This window comes from Spea bombifrons, chromosome 9 (genome assembly GCF_027358695.1).
Source record: "Spea bombifrons isolate aSpeBom1 chromosome 9, aSpeBom1.2.pri, whole genome shotgun sequence".
In the NCBI taxonomy this organism is placed as follows: Eukaryota; Metazoa; Chordata; class Amphibia; order Anura; family Pelobatidae; genus Spea; species Spea bombifrons.
In genome coordinates, this window is record NC_071095.1 from 14,922,478 (window position 1) to 14,934,977 (window position 12,500).

General features: G+C 50.0%; 27 non-coding genes and 8 pseudogenes across 27 annotated transcripts; all 35 read right to left on the bottom strand.

The window, feature by feature from the left end:
- Nucleotides 1-179: 179 nt before the first annotated feature.
- LOC128465145 (5S ribosomal RNA) lies at nucleotides 180-298 on the bottom strand. Its single transcript, XR_008344939.1, has one exon. It is a non-coding gene; the product is annotated as a 5S ribosomal RNA (ribosomal RNA).
- Nucleotides 299-537: 239 nt separating this feature from the next.
- On the bottom strand, nucleotides 538-656 carry LOC128464527 (5S ribosomal RNA). The gene has a single exon (XR_008344356.1). It is a non-coding gene; the product is annotated as a 5S ribosomal RNA (ribosomal RNA).
- Nucleotides 657-886: 230 nt separating this feature from the next.
- LOC128463615 (5S ribosomal RNA) lies at nucleotides 887-1,005 on the bottom strand. Its single transcript, XR_008343500.1, has one exon. It is a non-coding gene; the product is annotated as a 5S ribosomal RNA (ribosomal RNA).
- A 266-nt stretch (nucleotides 1,006-1,271) lies between these two features.
- On the bottom strand, nucleotides 1,272-1,390 carry LOC128463758 (5S ribosomal RNA). Its single transcript, XR_008343635.1, has one exon. It is a non-coding gene; the product is annotated as a 5S ribosomal RNA (ribosomal RNA).
- Nucleotides 1,391-1,629: 239 nt separating this feature from the next.
- Nucleotides 1,630-1,748, bottom strand: LOC128465083 (5S ribosomal RNA). The gene has a single exon (XR_008344880.1). It is a non-coding gene; the product is annotated as a 5S ribosomal RNA (ribosomal RNA).
- Nucleotides 1,749-1,972: 224 nt separating this feature from the next.
- LOC128464473 (5S ribosomal RNA) lies at nucleotides 1,973-2,091 on the bottom strand. Its single transcript, XR_008344306.1, has one exon. It is a non-coding gene; the product is annotated as a 5S ribosomal RNA (ribosomal RNA).
- Nucleotides 2,092-2,315: 224 nt separating this feature from the next.
- LOC128463616 (5S ribosomal RNA) lies at nucleotides 2,316-2,434 on the bottom strand. Its single transcript, XR_008343501.1, has one exon. It is a non-coding gene; the product is annotated as a 5S ribosomal RNA (ribosomal RNA).
- Nucleotides 2,435-2,697: 263 nt separating this feature from the next.
- Nucleotides 2,698-2,816, bottom strand: LOC128465247 (5S ribosomal RNA). The gene has a single exon (XR_008345036.1). It is a non-coding gene; the product is annotated as a 5S ribosomal RNA (ribosomal RNA).
- A 206-nt stretch (nucleotides 2,817-3,022) lies between these two features.
- On the bottom strand, nucleotides 3,023-3,141 carry LOC128464724 (5S ribosomal RNA). Its single transcript, XR_008344542.1, has one exon. It is a non-coding gene; the product is annotated as a 5S ribosomal RNA (ribosomal RNA).
- Nucleotides 3,142-3,353: 212 nt separating this feature from the next.
- LOC128463300 (5S ribosomal RNA) lies at nucleotides 3,354-3,472 on the bottom strand. The gene has a single exon (XR_008343202.1). It is a non-coding gene; the product is annotated as a 5S ribosomal RNA (ribosomal RNA).
- A 320-nt stretch (nucleotides 3,473-3,792) lies between these two features.
- On the bottom strand, nucleotides 3,793-3,911 carry LOC128465116 (5S ribosomal RNA). The gene has a single exon (XR_008344911.1). It is a non-coding gene; the product is annotated as a 5S ribosomal RNA (ribosomal RNA).
- Nucleotides 3,912-4,141: 230 nt separating this feature from the next.
- LOC128463798 (5S ribosomal RNA) lies at nucleotides 4,142-4,260 on the bottom strand. Its single transcript, XR_008343672.1, has one exon. It is a non-coding gene; the product is annotated as a 5S ribosomal RNA (ribosomal RNA).
- A 240-nt stretch (nucleotides 4,261-4,500) lies between these two features.
- On the bottom strand, nucleotides 4,501-4,619 carry LOC128465259 (5S ribosomal RNA). The gene has a single exon (XR_008345047.1). It is a non-coding gene; the product is annotated as a 5S ribosomal RNA (ribosomal RNA).
- A 248-nt stretch (nucleotides 4,620-4,867) lies between these two features.
- LOC128466567 (uncharacterized) lies at nucleotides 4,868-4,976 on the bottom strand (annotated as a pseudogene).
- A 296-nt stretch (nucleotides 4,977-5,272) lies between these two features.
- LOC128463302 (5S ribosomal RNA) lies at nucleotides 5,273-5,391 on the bottom strand. Its single transcript, XR_008343204.1, has one exon. It is a non-coding gene; the product is annotated as a 5S ribosomal RNA (ribosomal RNA).
- Nucleotides 5,392-5,603: 212 nt separating this feature from the next.
- LOC128466293 (uncharacterized) lies at nucleotides 5,604-5,713 on the bottom strand (annotated as a pseudogene).
- Nucleotides 5,714-5,994: 281 nt separating this feature from the next.
- On the bottom strand, nucleotides 5,995-6,113 carry LOC128465270 (5S ribosomal RNA). Its single transcript, XR_008345058.1, has one exon. It is a non-coding gene; the product is annotated as a 5S ribosomal RNA (ribosomal RNA).
- Nucleotides 6,114-6,370: 257 nt separating this feature from the next.
- Nucleotides 6,371-6,479, bottom strand: LOC128466042 (uncharacterized; annotated as a pseudogene).
- A 227-nt stretch (nucleotides 6,480-6,706) lies between these two features.
- On the bottom strand, nucleotides 6,707-6,815 carry LOC128466164 (uncharacterized; annotated as a pseudogene).
- A 254-nt stretch (nucleotides 6,816-7,069) lies between these two features.
- LOC128463617 (5S ribosomal RNA) lies at nucleotides 7,070-7,188 on the bottom strand. Its single transcript, XR_008343502.1, has one exon. It is a non-coding gene; the product is annotated as a 5S ribosomal RNA (ribosomal RNA).
- Nucleotides 7,189-7,416: 228 nt separating this feature from the next.
- LOC128463200 (5S ribosomal RNA) lies at nucleotides 7,417-7,535 on the bottom strand. Its single transcript, XR_008343108.1, has one exon. It is a non-coding gene; the product is annotated as a 5S ribosomal RNA (ribosomal RNA).
- A 212-nt stretch (nucleotides 7,536-7,747) lies between these two features.
- On the bottom strand, nucleotides 7,748-7,866 carry LOC128463960 (5S ribosomal RNA). The gene has a single exon (XR_008343824.1). It is a non-coding gene; the product is annotated as a 5S ribosomal RNA (ribosomal RNA).
- A 221-nt stretch (nucleotides 7,867-8,087) lies between these two features.
- On the bottom strand, nucleotides 8,088-8,206 carry LOC128462731 (5S ribosomal RNA). The gene has a single exon (XR_008342664.1). It is a non-coding gene; the product is annotated as a 5S ribosomal RNA (ribosomal RNA).
- Nucleotides 8,207-8,445: 239 nt separating this feature from the next.
- Nucleotides 8,446-8,564, bottom strand: LOC128462839 (5S ribosomal RNA). Its single transcript, XR_008342765.1, has one exon. It is a non-coding gene; the product is annotated as a 5S ribosomal RNA (ribosomal RNA).
- A 242-nt stretch (nucleotides 8,565-8,806) lies between these two features.
- Nucleotides 8,807-8,915, bottom strand: LOC128466521 (uncharacterized; annotated as a pseudogene).
- Nucleotides 8,916-9,247: 332 nt separating this feature from the next.
- On the bottom strand, nucleotides 9,248-9,366 carry LOC128465281 (5S ribosomal RNA). Its single transcript, XR_008345069.1, has one exon. It is a non-coding gene; the product is annotated as a 5S ribosomal RNA (ribosomal RNA).
- Nucleotides 9,367-9,572: 206 nt separating this feature from the next.
- On the bottom strand, nucleotides 9,573-9,691 carry LOC128464314 (5S ribosomal RNA). The gene has a single exon (XR_008344156.1). It is a non-coding gene; the product is annotated as a 5S ribosomal RNA (ribosomal RNA).
- Nucleotides 9,692-9,915: 224 nt separating this feature from the next.
- Nucleotides 9,916-10,034, bottom strand: LOC128464315 (5S ribosomal RNA). Its single transcript, XR_008344157.1, has one exon. It is a non-coding gene; the product is annotated as a 5S ribosomal RNA (ribosomal RNA).
- A 227-nt stretch (nucleotides 10,035-10,261) lies between these two features.
- On the bottom strand, nucleotides 10,262-10,380 carry LOC128464078 (5S ribosomal RNA). The gene has a single exon (XR_008343934.1). It is a non-coding gene; the product is annotated as a 5S ribosomal RNA (ribosomal RNA).
- Nucleotides 10,381-10,661: 281 nt separating this feature from the next.
- Nucleotides 10,662-10,780, bottom strand: LOC128465293 (5S ribosomal RNA). Its single transcript, XR_008345080.1, has one exon. It is a non-coding gene; the product is annotated as a 5S ribosomal RNA (ribosomal RNA).
- A 212-nt stretch (nucleotides 10,781-10,992) lies between these two features.
- Nucleotides 10,993-11,111, bottom strand: LOC128464079 (5S ribosomal RNA). Its single transcript, XR_008343935.1, has one exon. It is a non-coding gene; the product is annotated as a 5S ribosomal RNA (ribosomal RNA).
- A 263-nt stretch (nucleotides 11,112-11,374) lies between these two features.
- Nucleotides 11,375-11,493, bottom strand: LOC128465306 (5S ribosomal RNA). Its single transcript, XR_008345092.1, has one exon. It is a non-coding gene; the product is annotated as a 5S ribosomal RNA (ribosomal RNA).
- A 212-nt stretch (nucleotides 11,494-11,705) lies between these two features.
- On the bottom strand, nucleotides 11,706-11,814 carry LOC128466591 (uncharacterized; annotated as a pseudogene).
- A 278-nt stretch (nucleotides 11,815-12,092) lies between these two features.
- On the bottom strand, nucleotides 12,093-12,201 carry LOC128465878 (uncharacterized; annotated as a pseudogene).
- A 242-nt stretch (nucleotides 12,202-12,443) lies between these two features.
- The window catches only part of LOC128466238 (uncharacterized), a 109-nt pseudogene continuing 52 nt past the window's right edge, over nucleotides 12,444-12,500 (bottom strand).

Below are 12,500 nucleotides of genomic sequence, written 5' to 3' on the forward strand. Positions count from 1 at the left end.
TTGCTGTTGCTGCTGCTGCTGCTGCTGCTGCTGCTGCTGCTTGTCGTCAGACAGAAAGAATTATAAGCCCTGGGACAGGACAGAGAAGGTGAGAAGGTTCAAATAAGGGTTTAAAGCTTTGATGATGAGCAAGAAACACATGGCAAAAAGCTCTCCCCGGACTGTGAGAAAAAATTAAAAGCCTACAACACCTGGTATTCCCAGGCGGTCTCCCATCCAGGTACTAACCAGGCCCAACCCTGCTTAGCTGCCGAGATCAGACAAGATTGGGCGCTTTCAGGGTGGTATGGCCGCAGGTGTGAAAGTTTTTTATTTTACTTCTCTTATTCTGTTGCTGCTGCTGCTGCTGCTGCTGCTGCTGCTGCTGCTGCTGCTGCTGCTGCTGCTGCTGCTGCTGCTTGTCGTCAGACAGAAAGAATTATAAGCCCTGGGACAGGACAGAGAAGGTGAGAAGGTTCAAATAAGGGTTTAAAGCTTTGATGATGAGCAAGAAACACATGGCAAAAAGCTCTCCCCGGACTGTGAGAAAAAATTAAAAGCCTACAACACCTGGTATTCCCAGGCGGTCTCCCATCCAGGTACTAACCAGGCCCAACCCTGCTTAGCTTCCGAGATCAGTCGAGATCGGGCGCTTTCACGGTGGTATGGCCGCAGGTGTGAAAGAGTTTTATTTTACTTCTCTTATTCTGTTGCTGTTGCTGTTGCTGCTGCTGCTGCTGCTGCTGCTGCTGCTGCTGCTGCTGCTGCTTGTCGTCAGACAGAAAGAATTATAAGCCCTGGGACAGGACAGAGAAGGTGAGAAGGTTCAAATAAGGGTTTAAAGCTTTGATGATGAGCAAGAAACACATGGCAAAAAGCTCTCCCCGGACTGTGAGAAAAAATTAAAAGCCTACAACACCTGGTATTCCCAGGCGGTCTCCCATCCAGGTACTAACCAGGCCCAACCCTGCTTAGCTTCTGAGATCAGACGAGATCGGGCGCTTTCAGGGTGGTATGGCTGCAGGTGTGAAAGTTTTTTATTTTACTTCTCTTATTCTGTTGCTGCTGCTGCTGCTGCTGCTGCTGCTACTGCTGCTGCTGCTGCTGCTGCTACTGCTGCTGCTGCTGCTGCTGCTGCTGCTGCTGCTGCTGCTTGTCGTCAGACAGAAAGAATTATAAGCCCTGGGACAGGACAGAGAAGGTGAGAAGGTTCAAATAAGGGTTTAAAGCTTTGATGATGAGCAAGAAACACATGGCAAAAAGCTCTCCCCGGACTGTGAGAAAAAATTAAAAGCCTACAACACCTGGTATTCCCAGGCGGTCTCCCATCCAGGTACTAACCAGGCCCAACCCTGCTTAGCTTCCGAGATCAGACGAGATTGGGCGCTTTCAGGGTGGTATGGCCGCAGGTGTGAAAGTTTTTTATTTTACTTCTCTTATTCTGTTGCTGCTGCTGCTGCTGCTGCTGCTGCTGCTGCTGCTGCTGCTGCTGCTGCTGCTGCTGCTGCTGCTTGTCGTCAGACAGAAAGAATTATAAGCCCTGGGACAGGACAGAGAAGGTGAGAAGGTTCAAATAAGGGTTTAAAGCTTTGATGATGAGCAAGAAACACATGGCAAAAAGCTCTCCCCGGACTGTGAGAAAAAATTAAAAGCCTACAACACCTGGTATTCCCAGGCAGTCTCCCATCCAGGTACTAACCAGGCCCAACCCTGCTTAGCTTCCGAGATCAGTCGAGATCGGGCGCTTTCATGGTGGTATGGCCGCAGGTGTGAAAGAGTTTTATTTTACTTCTCTTATTCTGTTGCTGTTGCTGCTGCTGCTGCTGCTGCTGCTGCTGCTGCTGCTGCTGCTGCTTGTCGTCAGACAGAAAGAATTATAAGCCCTGGGACAGGACAGAGAAGGTGAGAAGGTTCAAATAAGGGTTTAAAGCTTTGATGATGAGCAAGAAACACATGGCAAAAAGCTCTCCCCGGACTGTGAGAAAAAATTAAAAGCCTACAACACCTGGTATTCCCAGGCGGTCTCCCATCCAGGTACCAACCAGGCCCAACCCTGCTTAGCTTCTGAGATCAGACGAGATCGGGCGCTTTCAGGGTGGTATGGCTGCAGGTGTGAAAGTTTTTTATTTTACTTCTCTTATTCTGCTGCTGCTGCTGCTGCTGCTGCTGCTGCTGCTGCTGCTGCTGCTGCTGCTGCTGCTGCTGCTGCTGCTGCTGCTGCTGCTGCTTGTCATCAGACAGAAATAATTATAAGCCCTGGGACAGGACAGAGAAGGTGATGATGAGCAAGAAACACATGGCAAAAAGCTCTCCCCGGACTGTGAGAAAAAATTAAAAGCCTACAACACCTGGTATTCCCAGGCGGTCTCCCATCCAGGTACTAACCAGGCCCAACCCTGCTTAGCTTCTGAGATCAGACGAGATCGGGCGCTTTCAGGGTGGTATGGCTGCAGGTGTGAAAGTTTTTTATTTTACTTCTCTTATTCTGTTGCTGCTGCTGCTGCTGCTGCTGCTGCTACTGCTGCTGCTGCTGCTGCTGCTACTGCTGCTGCTGCTGCTGCTGCTGCTGCTGCTGCTGCTTGTCGTCAGACAGAAAGAATTATAAGCCCTGGGACAGGACAGAGAAGGTGAGAAGGTTCAAATAAGGGTTTAAAGCTTTGATGATGAGCAAGAAACACATGGCAAAAAGCTCTCCCCGGACTGTGAGAAAAAATTAAAAGCCTACAACACCTGGTATTCCCAGGCGGTCTCCCATCCAGGTACTAACCAGGCCCAACCCTGCTTAGCTTCCGAGATCAGACGAGATCGGGCGCTTTCAGGGTGGTATGGCCGCAGGTGTGAAAGATTTTTATTTTACTTCTCTTATTCTGTTGCTGCTGCTGCTGCTGCTGCTGCTGCTGCTGCTTGTCGTCAGACAGAAAGAATTATAAGCCCTGGGACAGGACAGAGAAGGTGAGAAGGTTCAAATAAGGGTTTAAAGCTTTGATGATGAGCAAGAAACACATGGCAAAAAGCTCTCCCCGGACTGTGAGAAAAAATTAAAAGCCTACAACACCTGGTATCCCCAGGCGGTCTCCCATCCAGGTACTAACCAGGCCCAACCCTGCTTAGCTTTCGAGATCAGACGTGATCGGGCGCTTTCAGGGTGGTATGGCCGCAGGTGTGAAAGTTTTTTATTTTACTTCTCTTATTCTGTTGCTGCTGCTGCTGCTGCTGCTGCTGCTGCTGCTGCTGCTTGTCGTCAGACAGAAAGAATTATAAGCCCTGGGACAGGACAGAGAAGGTGAGAAGGTCCAAATAAGGGTTTAAAGCTTTGATGATGAGCAAGAAACACATGGCAAAAAGCTCTCCCCGGACTGTGAGAAAAAATTAAAAGCCTACAACACCTGGTATTCCCAGGCGGTCTCCCATCCAGGTACTAACCAGGCCCAACCCTGCTTAGCTTCCGAGATCAGACGAGATCAGGCGCTTTCAGGGTGGTATGGCCACAGGTGTGAAAACGTTTTATTTTACTTCTCTTATTCTTTTGCTGCTGCTGCTGCTGCTGCTGCTGTTGCTGCTGCTGCTGCTGTTGCTGCTGCTGCTGCTGTTGCTGCTGCTGCTGCTGCTGCTGCTGTTGCTGCTGCTGCTGCTGTTGCTGCTGCTGCTGCTGTTGCTGCTGCTGCTGCTGCTTGTCATCGTCAGACAGAAAGAATTATAAGCCCTGGGACAGGACAGAGAAGGTGAGAAGGTTCAAATAACGGTTTAAAGCTTTGATGATGAGCAAGAAACACATGGCAAAAAGCTCTCCCCGGACTGTGAGAAAAAATTAAAAGCCTACAACACCTGGTATTCCCAGCCGGTCTCCCATCCAGGTACTAACCAGGCCCAACTCTGCTTACCTTCCGAGATCAGACGAGATCGGGCGCTTTCAGGGGGGTATGGCCGCAGGTGTGAAAGTGTTTTATTTTACTTCTCTTATTCTGTTGCTGCTGCTGCTGCTGCTGCTGCTGCTGCTGCTGCTGCTGCTGCTGCTGCTTGTCGTCGTCGTCAGACAGAAAGAATTATAAACCCTGGGACAGGACAGAGAAGGTGAGAAGGTTCAAATAAGGGTTTAAAGCTTTGATGATGAGCAAGAAACACATGGCAAAAAGCTCTCCCCGGACTGTGAGAAAAAATTAAAATCCTACAACACCTGGTATTCCCAGGCGGTCTCCCATCCAGGTACTAACCAGGCCCAACCCTGCTTAGCTTCTGAGATCAGACGAGATCGGGCGCTTTCAGGGTGGTATGGCTGCAGGTGTGAAAGTTTTTTATTTTACTTCTCTTATTCTGTTGCTGCTGCTGCTGCTGCTGCTGCTGCTGCTGCTGCTGCTGCTGCTGCTGCTGCTGCTGCTGCTGCTTGTCATCGTCAGACAGAAATAATTATAAGCCCTGGGACAGGACAGAGAAGGTGAGAAGGTTCAAATAAGGGTTTAAAGCTTTGATGATGAGCAAGAAACACATGGCAAAAAGCTCTCCCCGGACTGTGAGAAAAGAAAAAGCCTACAACACCTGGTATTCCCAGGCGGTCTCCCATCCAGGTACTAACCAGGCCCAACCCTGCTTAGCTTCCGAGATCAGACGAGATCGGGCGCTTTCAGGGTGGTATGGCCGCAGGTGTGAAAGTTTTTTATTTTACTTCTCTTATTCTGTTGCTGCTGCTGCTGCTGCTGCTGCTGCTGCTGCTGCTGCTGCTGCTGCTGCTGCTTCTGCTGCTGCTGCTGCTGCTTGTCGTCAGACAGAAAGAATTATAAGCCCTGGGACAGGACAGAGAAGGTGAGAAGGTCCAAATAAGGGTTTAAAGCTTTGATGATGAGCAAGAAACACATGGCAAAAAGCTCTCCCCGGACTGTGAGAAAAAATTAAAAGCCTACAACACCTGGTATTCCCAGGCGGTCTCGCATCCAGGTACTAACCAAGCCCAACCCTGCTTAGCTTCCGAGATCAGGCGCTTTCAGGGGGGTATGGCCGCAGGTGCGAAAGTGTTTTATTTTACTTCTCTTATTCTGCTGCTGCTGCTGCTGCTGCTGCTGCTGCTGCTGCTGCTGCTGCTGCTGCTGCTGCTGCTGCTGCTGCTGCTGCTGCTGCTGCTGCTGCTGCTGCTGCTGCTGCTGCTGCTGCTGCTGCTGCTTGTCATCGTCAGACAGAAAGAATTATAAGCCCTGGGACAGGACAGAGAAGGTGAGAAGGTTCAAATAAGGGTTTAAAGCTTTGATGATGAGCAAGAAACACATGGCAAAAAGCTCTCCCCGGACTGTGAGAAAAAATTAAAAGCCTACAACACCTGGTATTCCCAGGCGGTCTCCCATCCAGGTACTAACCAGGCCCAACCCTGCTTAGCTTCCGAGATCAGACGAGATCAGGCGCTTTCAGGGTGGTATGGCCACAGGTGTGAAAGTGTTTTATTTTACTTCTCTTATTCTTCTGCTGCTGCTGCTGCTGCTGCTGCTGCTGCTGCTGCTGCTTGTCGTCAGACAGAAAGAATTATAAGCCCTGGGACAGGACAGAGAAGGTGAGAAGGTTCAAATAAGGGTTTAAAGCTTTGATGATGAGCAAGAAACACATGGCAAAAAGCTCTCCCCGGACTGTGAAAAAAAATTAAAAGCCTACAACACCTGGTATTCCCAGGCGGTCTCCCATCCAGCTACTAACCAGGCCCAACCCTGCTTAGCTTCCGAGAATCAGGCGCTTTCAGGGTGGTATGGCCGCAGGTGTGAAAGTGTTTTATTTTACTTCTCTTATTCTGTTGCTGCTGCTGCTGCTGCTGCTGCTGCTGCTGCTGCTGCTGCTGCTGCTGCTGCTGCTGCTGCTGCTGCTGCTGCTGCTGCTGCTGCTGCTGCTGCTGCTGCTGCTGCTTGTCGTCAGACAGAAAGAATTATAAGCCCTGGGACAGGACAGAGAAGGTGAGAAGGTTCAAATAAGGGTTTAAAGCTTTGATGATGAGCAAGAAACACATGGCAAAAAGCTCTCCCCGGACTGTGAGAAAAAATTAAAAGCCTACAACACCTGGTATTCCCAGGCGGTCTCCCATCCAGGTACTAACCAGGCCCAACCCTGCTTAGCTTCCGAGATCAGACGAGATCGGGCGCTTTCAGGGTGGTATGGCCGCAGGTGTGCAAATGTTTTATTTTACTTCTCTTATTCTGTTGCTGCTGCTGCTGCTGCTGCTGCTGCTGCTGCTGCTGCTGCTGCTGCTGCTGCTGCTGCTGCTGCTGCTGCTGCTGCTTGTCGTCGTCGTCAGACAGAAAGAATTATAAGCCCTGGGACAGGACAGAGAAGGTGAGAAGGTTCAAATAAGGGTTTAAAGCTTTGATGATGAGCAAGAAACACATGGCAAAAAGCTCTCCCCGGACTGTGAGAAAAAATTAAAAGCCTACAACACCTGGTATTCCCAGGCGGTCTCCCATCCAGGTACTAACCAGGCCCAACCCTGCTTAGCTTCCGAGATCAGGCGCTTTCAGGGTGGTATGGCCACAGGTGTGAAAGTGTTTTATTTTACTTCTCTTATTCTTCTGCTGCTGCTGCTGCTGCTGCTGCTGCTGCTGCTGCTGCTGCTGCTGCTGCTGCTTGTCGTCAGACAGAAAGAATTATAAGCCCTGGGACAGGACAGAGAAGGTGAGAAGGTTCAAATAAGGGTTTAAAGCTTTGATGATGAGCAAGAAACACATGGCAAAAAGCTCTCCCCGGACTGTGAAAAAAAATTAAAAGCCTACAACACCTGGTATTCCCAGGCGGTCTCCCATCCAGCTACTAACCAGGCCCAACCCTGCTTAGCTTCCGAGATCAGGCGCTTTCAGGGTGGTATGGCCGCAGGTGTGAAAGTGTTTTATTTTACTTCTCTTATTCTGTTGCTGCTGCTGCTGCTGCTGCTGCTGCTGCTGCTGCTGCTGCTGCTGCTGCTGCTGCTGCTGCTGCTGCTGCTGCTGCTGCTTGTCGTCAGACAGAAAGAATTATAAGCCCTGGGACAGGACAGAGAAGGTGAGAAGGTTCAAATAAGGGTTTAAAGCTTTGATGATGAGCAAGAAACACATGGCAAAAAGCTCTCCCCGGACTGTGAGAAAAAATTAAAAGCCTACAACACCTGGTATTCCCAGGCGGTCTCCCATCCAGGTACTAACCAGGCCCAACCCTGCTTAGCTTCTGAGATCAGACGAGATCGGGCGCTTTCAGGGTGGTATGGCTGCAGGTGTGAAAGTTTTTTATTTTACTTCTCTTATTCTGTTGCTGCTGCTGCTGCTGCTGCTGCTGCTGCTGCTGCTGCTGCTGCTGCTGCTGCTGCTTGTCATCAGACAGAAATAATTATAGGCCCTGGGACAGGATAGAGAAGGTGAGAAGGTTCAAATAAGGGTTTAAAGCTTTGATGATGAGCAAGAAACACATGGCAAAAAGCTCTCCCCGGACTGTGAGAAAAGAAAAAGCCTGCAACACCTGGTATTCCCAGGCGGTCTCCCATCCAGGTACTAACCAGGCCCAACCCTGCTCAGCTTCCGAGATCAGACGAGATCGGGCACTTTCAGGGTGGTATGGCCGCAGGTGTGAAAGTTTTTTATTTTACTTCTCTTATTCTGTTGCTGCTGCTGCTGCTGCTGCTGCTGCTGCTGCTGCTGCTTGTCGTCAGACAGAAAGAATTATAAGCCCTGGGACAGGACAGAGAAGGTGAGAAGGTTCAAATAAGGGTTTAAAGCTTTGATGATGAGCAAGAAACACATGGCAAAAAGCTCTCCCCGGACTGTGAGAAAAAATTAAAAGCCTACAACACCTGGTATCCCCAGGCGGTCTCCCATCCAGGTACTAACCAGGCCCAACCCTGCTTAGCTTCCGAGATCAGACGTGATCGGGCGCTTTCAGGGTGGTATGGCCGCAGGTGTGAAAGTTTTTTATTTTACTTCTCTTATTCTGTTGCTGCTGCTGCTGCTGCTGCTGCTGCTGCTGCTGCTGCTGCTGCTGCTTGTCGTCAGACAGAAAGAATTATAAGCCCTGGGACAGGACAGAGAAGGTGAGAAGGTCCAAATAAGGGTTTAAAGCTTTGATGATGAGCAAGAAACACATGGCAAAAAGCTCTCCCCGGACTGTGAGAAAAAATTAAAAGCCTACAACACCTGGTATTCCCAGGCGGTCTCCCATCCAGGTACTAACCAGGCCCAACCCTGCTTAGCTTCCGAGATCAGACGAGATCAGGCGCTTTCAGGGTGGTATGGCCGCAGGTGTGAAAGTGTTTTATTTTACTTCTCTTATTCTTCTGCTGTTGCTGCTGTTGCTGCTGCTGCTGCTGCTGCTGCTGCTGCTGCTGCTGCTGCTGCTGCTGCTTGTCGTCAGACAAAAAGAATTATAAGCCCTGGGACAGGACAGAGAAGGTGAGAAGGTCCAAATAAGGGTTTAAAGCTTTGATGATGAGCAAGAAACACATGGCAAAAAGCTCTCCCCGGACTGTGAGAAAAAATTAAAAGCCTACAACACCTGGTATTCCCAGGCGGTCTCCCATCCAGGTACTAACCAGGCCCAACCCTGCTTAGCTTCCGAGATCAGACGAGACCGGGCGCTTTCAGGGTGGTATGGCCGCAGGTGTGAAAGTGTTTTATTTTACTTCTCTTATTCTGCTGCTGCTGCTGCTGCTGCTGCTGCTGCTGCTGCTGCTGCTGCTGCTGCTTCTGCTGCTGCTGCTGCTGCTTGTCGTCAGACAGAAAGAATTATAAGCCCTGGGACAGGACAGAGAAGGTGAGAAGGTCCAAATAAGGGTTTAAAGCTTTGATGATGAGCAAGAAACACATGGCAAAAAGCTCTCCCCGGACTGTGAGAAAAAATTAAAAGCCTACAACACCTGGTATTCCCAGGCGGTCTCGCATCCAGGTACTAACCAAGCCCAACCCTGCTTAGCTTCCGAGATCAGGCGCTTTCAGGGTGGTATGGCCGCAGGTGTGAAAGTGTTTTATTTTACTTCTCTTATTCTGCTGCTGCTGCTGCTGCTGCTGCTGCTGCTGCTGCTGCTGCTGCTGCTGCTGCTGCTGCTGCTGCTGCTGCTGCTGCTGCTGCTGCTGCTGCTGCTGCTGCTGCTGCTGCTGCTGCTGCTGCTGCTGCTGCTGCTGCTGCTGCTGCTGCTGCTGCTGCTTGTCATCGTCAGACAGAAAGAATTATAAGCCCTGGGACAGGACAGAGAAGGTGAGAAGGTTCAAATAAGGGTTTAAAGCTTTGATGATGAGCAAGAAACACATGGCAAAAAGCTCTCCCCGGACTGTGAGAAAAAATTAAAAGCCTACAACACCTGGTATTCCCAGGCGGTCTCCCATCCAGGTACTAACCAGGCCCAACCCTGCTTAGCTTCCGAGATCAGACGAGATCGGGCGCTTTCAGGGTGGTATGGCCGCAGGTGTGAAAGTGTTTTATTTTACTTCTCTTATTCTGTTGCTGCTGCTGCTGCTGCTGCTGCTGCTGCTGCTTGTCGTCAGACAGAAAGAATTATAAGCCCTGGGACAGGACAGAGAAGGTGAGAAGGTTCAAATAAGGGTTTAAAGCTTTGATGATGAGCAAGAAACACATGGCAAAAAGCTCTCCCCGGACTGTGAGAAAAAATTAAAAGCCTACAACACCTGGTATCCCCAGGCGGTCTCCTATCCAGGTACTAACCAGGCCCAACCCTGCTTAGCTTCCGAGATCAGACGTGATCGGGCGCTTTCAGGGTGGTATGGCCGCAGGCGTGAAAGTTTTTTATTTTACTTCTCTTATTCTGTTGCTGCTGCTGCTGCTGCTGCTGCTGCTGCTGCTGCTGCTGCTGCTGCTGCTTGTCGTCAGACAGAAAGAATTATAAGCCCTGGGACAGGACAGAGAAGGTGAGAAGGTTCAAATAAGGGTTTAAAGCTTTGATGATGAGCAAGAAACACATGGCAAAAAGCTCTCCCCGGACTGTGAGAAAAAATTAAAAGCCTACAACACCTGGTATCCCCAGGCGGTCTCCTATCCAGGTACTAACCAGGCCCAACCCTGCTTAGCTTCCGAGATCAGACGTGATCGGGCGCTTTCAGGGTGGTATGGCCGCAGGCGTGAAAGTTTTTTATTTTACTTCTCTTATTCTGTTGCTGCTGCTGCTGCTGCTGCTGCTGCTGCTGCTGCTGCTGCTGCTGCTGCTGCTTGTCGTCAGACAGAAAGAATTATAAGCCCTGGGACAGGACAGAGAAGGTGAGAAGGTCCAAATAAGGGTTTAAAGCTTTGATGATGAGCAAGAAACACATGGCAAAAAGCTCTCCCCGGACTGTGAGAAAAAATTAAAAGCCTACAACACCTGGTATTCCCAGGCGGTCTCCCATCCAGGTACTAACCAGGCCCAACCCTGCTTAGCTTCCGAGATCAGACGAGATCAGGCACTTTCAGGGTGGTATGGCCACAGGTGTGAAAGCGTTTTATTTTACTTCTCTTATTCTGTTGCTGCTGCTGCTGCTGCTGCTGCTGCTGCTGCTGCTGCTGCTGCTGCTGCTGCTGCTGCTGCTGCTGTTGCTGCTGCTGCTGTTGCTGCTGCTGCTGCTGCTGCTTGTCATCGTCAGACAGAAAGAATTATAAGCCCTGGGACAGGACAGAGAAGGTGAGAAGGTTCAAATAAGGGTTTAAAGCTTTGATGATGAGCAAGAAACACATGGCAAAAAGCTCTCCCCGGACTGTGAGAAAAAATTAAAAGCCTACAACACCTGGTATTCCCAGGCGGTCTCCCATCCAGGTACTAACCAGGCCCAACCCTGCTTAGCTTCCGAGATCAGACGAGATCGGGCGCTTTCAGGGTGGTATGGCCGCAGGTGTGAAAGTGTTTTATTTTACTTCTCTTATTCTGTTGCTGCTGCTGCTGCTGCTGCTGCTGCTGCTGCTGCTGCTTGTCGTCAGACAGAAAGAATTATAAGCCCTGGGACAGGACAGAGAAGGTGAGAAGGTTCAAATAAGGGTTTAAAGCTTTGATGATGAGCAAGAAACACATGGCAAAAAGCTCTCCCCGGACTGTGAGAAAAAATTAAAAGCCTACAACACCTGGTATTCCCAGGCGGTCTCCCATCCAGGTACTAACCAGGCCCAACCCTGCTTAGCTTCCGAGATCAGACGAGATCAGGCACTTTCAGGGTGGTATGGCCACAGGTGTGAAAGCGTTTTATTTTACTTCTCTTATTCTGTTGCTGCTGCTGCTGCTGCTGCTGCTGCTGCTGCTGCTGCTGCTGCTGCTGTTGCTGCTGCTGCTGTTGCTGCTGCTGCTGCTGCTGCTTGTCATCGTCAGACAGAAAGAATTATAAGCCCTGGGACAGGACAGAGAAGGTGAGAAGGTTCAAATAAGGGTTTAAAGCTTTGATGATGAGCAAGAAACACATGGCAAAAAGCTCTCCCCGGACTGTGAGAAAAAATTAAAAGCCTACAACACCTGGTATTCCCAGGCGGTCTCCCATCCAGGTACTAACCAGGCCCAACCCTGCTTAGCTTCCGAGATCAGACGAGATCGGGCGCTTTCAGGGTGGTATGGCCGCAGGTGTGAAAGTGTTTTATTTTACTTCTCTTATTCTGTTGCTGCTGCTGCTGCTGCTGCTGCTGCTGCTGCTGCTGCTTGTCGTCAGACAGAAAGAATTATAAGCCCTGGGACAGGACAGAGAAGGTGAGAAGGTTCAAATAAGGGTTTAAAGCTTTGATGATGAGCAAGAAACACATGGCAAAAAGCTCTCCCCGGACTGTGAGAAAAAATTAAAAGCCTACAACACCTGGTATCCCCAGGCGGTCTCCTATCCAGGTACTAACCAGGCCCAACTCTGCTTAGCTTCCGAGATCGGGCGCTTTCAGGGGGGTATGGCCGCAGGTGTGAAAGTGTTTTATTTTACTTCTCTTATTCTGTTGCTGCTGCTGCTGCTGCTGCTGCTGCTGCTGCTGCTGCTGCTGCTGCTGCTGCTGCTGCTGCTGCTGCTGCTGCTGCTGCTGCTGCTGCTGCTGCTGCTTGTCGTCGTCGTCAGACAGAAAGAATTATAAGCCCTGGGACAGGACAGAGAAGGTGAGAAGGTTCAAATAAGGGTTTAAAGCTTTGATGATGAGCAAGAAACACATGGCAAAAAGCTCTCCCCGGACTGTGAGAAAAAATTAAAAGCCTACAACACCTGGTATTCCCAGGCGGTCTCCCATCCAGGTACTAACCAGGCCCAACCCTGCTTAGCTTCCGAGATCAGGCGCTTTCAGGGTGGTATGGCCGCAGGTGTGAAAGTGTTTTATTTTACTTCTCTTATTCTGTTGCTGCTGCTGCTGCTGCTGCTGCTGCTGCTGCTGCTGCTGCTGCTGCTGCTGCTGCTGCTGCTGCTGCTTGTCGTCAGACAGAAAGAATTATAAGCCCTGGGACAGGACAGAGAAGGTGAGAAGGTTCAAATAAGGGTTTAAAGCTTTGATGATGAGCAAGAAACACATGGCAAAAAGCTCTCCCCGGACTGTGAGAAAAAATTAAAAGCCTACAACACCTGGTATTCCCAGGCGGTCTCCCATCCAGGTACTAACCAGGCCCA